The sequence below is a fragment of the Megalobrama amblycephala genome, linkage group LG24, assembly GCF_018812025.1.
Source record: "Megalobrama amblycephala isolate DHTTF-2021 linkage group LG24, ASM1881202v1, whole genome shotgun sequence".
Taxonomy (NCBI): domain Eukaryota; kingdom Metazoa; phylum Chordata; class Actinopteri; order Cypriniformes; family Xenocyprididae; genus Megalobrama; species Megalobrama amblycephala.
In genome coordinates, this window is record NC_063067.1 from 22,030,194 (window position 1) to 22,035,748 (window position 5,555).

Genomic DNA, 5,555 nt, shown 5'->3' on the forward strand with positions numbered 1-5,555 from the left:
AAAAAGTACACAACTGTTTTCAACATTGAAAATAATCATCAATGTTTCTTGAGCAGCAGATCAGCATATTAGAATGATTTCTGAAGGATCATGTGACACTGAAGACTGGAGTAATGATGCTGAAAATTCAGCTTTGCATCACAGGAATAAATTACTTTGTCAAATATATTTAAATAGTACACAGTTATTTTAAATTGTAATAATATTTCACAATATTACTGTTTTTACTGTATTTTTAATTAAATAAATGTAGCCTTGGTGAGCAGACGAAACTTCTTTTAAAAACATTAAAAATCTTAGTGGTTCCAAACTTGTGGACTGTACATGTGTGTGTGTGTGTGTGTGTGTGTGTGTGTGTGTGTGTGTGTGTGTGTGTGTGTGTGTGTGTGTGTGTGTGTGTGAACGTAACTTCGTTCGACGCTGAAACGAAATTACATTACCGAAAATAGTTTCTGTAATAAAGAGTGCACTAATATTTTCAGTGTCGCTTTAAAACGAAACAGGAAACTCATGAATATTCATGTAAGCTCCGCCCAGTTTCGCCGAAAATCTAAATAGAATATTTCAGATCAGCTCCTGCATCTGCTGATGGGCTTATATTCACTAATGGGAGTCCATCATTAATTACATTCGTAGTTTTGTAGAAGAAACATTTTAGTGATTAAATCAAAATGGCTGAAGAAGCTGAAAACTGGGATGAGCATTCAGAAGATGGTGCGATAATGAATGTCTTTAAATACTTAAGTCTTTCTGTGTGATATAATTATCAATGTCTGATAGAATTATAAGTCAGATCTATAATTATATATTATTTTATTATTTTTATTATTCTATGCAAATTCCCCTGTAACATGAAAGTGAAACTATAACCAGCACCGGATTTTAGATGAACTATATACAAGTCTATTTAAATTAAGAAAACTGAATATTATTTATTTTGAAATCAAGGAATCCACAAAACACAGACTTCAGATTCAGATCATAATTCTGAAGAAAGAGCATCAGGAGGAGATTCTGGTGAGTGAAGCTTTAATAAAGGTCTGTTGTGTTTTATTATATAGTGACCAAATCTGAAACAGCATGTTTAATTTGAACATGTTTCATACATGTATTGACATGTCAAACAATAACAACAACAAAACAACAACAGTTATTTCTATTCTGTAGTTTTATCATGAAAATGAAAATGAAAGTAATCAAGCTTTGAAATGTATTTCCTCTTCATCAGTGACTCTGCCTTGTGGTCATCAAAGGCCAGCACATTATATCATCGCATGGTTCAAGTATTATCTGAAACAGGCAGTGCTTTCTGTACACACTTCCTGACAGATACTGATTCCTGCGCTGCCTTTACATCTTTAACCAGATCTCATATTTCAGAGACAGACTGAGTTCACTTGTCCTGGATTTAATGCGGGCCAGAAGAGAACCTGTGGAGCGAAGCTGTCTTACCAGGACATCTGCCGACTGATTCCTCTGACGAGCAAACAGAGGGAATTCTTAGAGGAGAAACTCTGTCTTCTCACTGCAGGAAAGCTCTGCGACTTCAAAGCTGTGAGCTATTTTTCCTGAACCAGAAATTCCTTACAAAATAGTTTACCAGAAAATCTAATGACACGTTCATCAGTGTCACCATTCACTTCCAGTGTGCTTGATCTTTGGGTGAACCATCTCTTAAAAGTATGCTCAATCTAGTTTGTGTACAGCTTACAAAATAACCAGTTCATGCCTATACTGTAGTCCGTCACACAGTAACCCAAACCCCCGTCTGACCATTTCTGAAGTGTCCAGGGTGCCGGTCCTTTGTGGAAAGACGAGATGAGTCAAACCTGTGTGTACACTGCACTATCTGCACTGCCATCAAGAAACAGACATACACTTTCTGCTGGAGCTGCCTGAGGGAGTGGAAGGGGCCTACCCATAATGCTGTGCGCTGCGGAAACGAGGGCTGTGGAAAGAAAGTGGTAGATACACTGCATATCTCCATTGGAAAAGACCAAAGCTTTCTGAACTTTTGGTTTATTTATGAAATAATGAAAAGGGCTTCAGATTAATTTTGTATCTAGCAAAAGTATTTCTGTTGCTTCTGAACAGATAACTGAAGATTCTCTTGTGTCATGCAGTCCTGAATTTAAACAGGAGAAACTTCGAAGAAATGGGAAATGATGTAAGTATTATCAAAGACATTAAAGGTCCCGTTTTTCGTGGTTTTTTGAAGCTTTGATTGTGTTTATAGTGTGCAATATAACATGTGTTCATGTTTCGCGTGTAAAAAAACACAGTATTTTTCACATAATTTACTTATCTGTATACCGCTGTTTCCACTGTCATAAAAACGGGCTGATGACTTCCTTGTTCTATGAAGTCCCTCCTTCAGAAATACGTAACGAGTTCTGATTGTGCCAGCGGTTCCTGTGTTGTGATTCGACAGCAGTTTAGCGCATCTTGCCCGGAAAGGTCACGCCTCTTACCATAACGTGGAGATGCACGCGCTCAGTGTTATTGTAAACATGTCTTTAATTTTACCCTATCAATTTGAGCCGGAATCAGACCCGGTGATTGGACTGCGGGATGAAAATAACAGCGTTTCGACGACATGGCGACAAACACACTCTACAAACGCAACTCTTGTGTATTCCTGTGGGCGGAGGTTAGTCAAAAAACTGTTTTAGTGACGTCATTAAAGAAGGAAGTAGAGGGATGTAGTCCAAACTGGCCGTTCGATGTAGGCGACTTCTGTTAAATAAAATATCTCGCTTGGCATTGAACTTTGAGCTTTAAAATTTTACAGATTTTATTTATACTCTAACAACAACATTACACACTAACTAAAGTTTGAAACATGGGATCACGAAGAACGGGACCTTTAAGAAAGAATCTGAGATTGACCTCTACTTTCATACATGTGGACACACTTTGCATCATTAAATTGCTTGTGTAACAATCCCTCACAAAAAAAGACGTGTGCTATTACTATACTTCTTTTAAACTAAAATAAGACAGTCTACTTTTTATGTACTTCTCAGAAATATTCTTAAAATTACACTTCACTACACTTGACTTATAATTACAGAAAAGTATATTTGGCTTATACTTCTACTCAGTCTTTTGACTGAGATATACTTAAAGTATAATTAAGTCCAATGTTACTGTACAAAGGAATTTACTGAATTGATCCATATTTTCACTGTTGTACAGTAGGGGGTGCTGTTAAGCATCTTCTGAAAAACTACAGAATCTCTGGATCAAAATGCAGGAGAAGAAGCAAAAATGAGCAACAAATGAAAAAACTAGTTGTGTACTCAGTTTACTACTGTTACACATAAAGTACATATATATATATATATATATTATATATATATATATATATATATTTAAAAAAATTAAAAATGTACTTTTATACTAAAAAGTTGGCCAATTTAGTCCCAAGCAGTATTGTAATAGTACACTTACAAGTATGCTACTAGGAGTACATTGATACAAGAATACTTACTACATAAAGTATACCTAAAAATATAAAGTTGGGCTGCGTCTGAAATCCAACACTTTCTCAAGTAGGCACTAAAGAAGCTAAAAAAGCTAAAAAAGTGTGTTCTATATAGTATGAATGTAATCTGGACTCACTACATTCACCATGTTGTCGTTATCATGTGACGTACCAGCGTCAGTTGCGTCACTTCACTGCCATTCACAAAAAATCCTCTCCTGTGGCCTCATGGGATAGTAAAGTGTCTATCATATGCACACTTCAAAATTTCACTGGAAATAGTAGGTCATCAGAGTACTTTTTGCCTGCTCTTTTACTCTTATATGAATACTGTGAATTCAGACATATTACTTTTGTCACATACTGTTTGTAGGGAAGTATGTGATTTCGGATGCAGCCTAGAACTTTACTTAATAAAATGTACTTGAAGTATGCTTATTTTTTGCAAGGGATGTCATAAAAAACACTTATTGTGATAACTGTCCTGAATTTATTTTGAATTCCTCTTTCTTTTTTCTCAAGATTTACCCAATGAAGGACGAGTCCTCTGACAGAAAACGTCTAGCGCTCCTAATTAATAATGTGGAGTTTGAATATTTAAATGACCGTGTCGGGGCAGATAAGGATGAGTCGAGGATGGAGAGACTGATGAAGGGTCTCGGTTACACGGTGGTGACACTAAGAGACCTCACGGCACAGGTACTGTGTGTGTGTGTGTGTGTGTGTGTGTGTGTACAATATGAACAGCTGAACAGAATCACGCAGTTGTTGACGGTTTGATTCCCAGGGTATGAAATGTGCCATGAAAGACTTCGCCCTGCGACAGGAGCACTTCCAATCAGACAGCTGCTTCGTGGTGTTCATGTCACATGGAAACGCTACTGGAATCTGTGGAGTTTCCTGCATAGTGACTTCTAAAGGGGTAGAGGACATTTTCTCCATAGATGAAATTTTTAATAGCTTGAACACTCCAAACTGTCCTGGACTGCGAGACAAACCCAAAATCATCCTTATCCAGTCATGTCGGGGTGGTAAGTTTACAGATTAACAGGAAGTGACTCATTCTGAAGTGACTCATGTTCATACTTCATACATTGTCTCAGCAAATTACGTAGCAAGACACAAATTATAGCACTTAAATTCAGTCTAAACAACTCTAAACAATCCAAATTTATTTAGGCTTAAAACCTCGGCTACCCATCAAGCCAGTAACAATAAAACATTAACAATATCATTAACATTAACAATAAATTCTTTAAGCACTACGACAGTGTCACAGCATGTGCATGACCTCTGAGCTTTAGTGCACCTTTGAAACTGGATATTTTTACAGCTCTCAGCACAGCGCTTCTGCGACATGATTCACACTATCAGCAGATGTTGCCCTGATTCTCTCCTGTTTCTCATGTTACAGAAAAAGATGGATGTGTGGAGTTCGAGGACAGTGTGCCAAAACAAGAGCACGTTGAGAAGGACTTCTGCTGCCTGAGGTCCTGTACTCCAGGTGAACACATTTAGATAATATTGTAACATTCCACTAAATATATATTGTATGGTCAACAAAGAACAACGTAACCTTCATGCATTGCTATACTTTGCTAGTATTTAAGCTGTCATACAGTAATGTGTGTTCTTTATTCAGATACTGTGTCCTACAGGACTGAGATTGGCTCAGATTTCTTCAAGGATATAGTGGAAGTATTTAATCAGCACGCTTGTGAGGATGAGATTTTGGAGCTTTTCAGAAAGGTAATGTTATGAACTTCTCAGTTTTATTGTTTAGTGTTGTCGTAGTATTTCACTGCATGTCACTAAATATAACTCAGATCATAAGTCTGATACAAGGAAAATAACATAATAAAGGAACAACACGTTTTTTAGTTGACCATGTTAGTATGTTTAGTTATTTTTATTTTGTCCAACATTTTTTTAAACAGGTCCTTAAGAAGTTTAAGGAGAATCATCCATGTCAAATGCCATGCATAGACAGAACAACATTGTCTAAAAAGTTCTACCTCTTCCCTGGGCTGTGAAATAAAATGACTTGAAATCTGCTCTCCTTTATAAG

General features: G+C 36.8%; 1 pseudogene; it reads left to right on the forward strand.

The window, feature by feature from the left end:
• Positions 1-548: 548 nt before the first annotated feature.
• On the forward strand, positions 549-5,555 carry LOC125260273 (annotated as a pseudogene).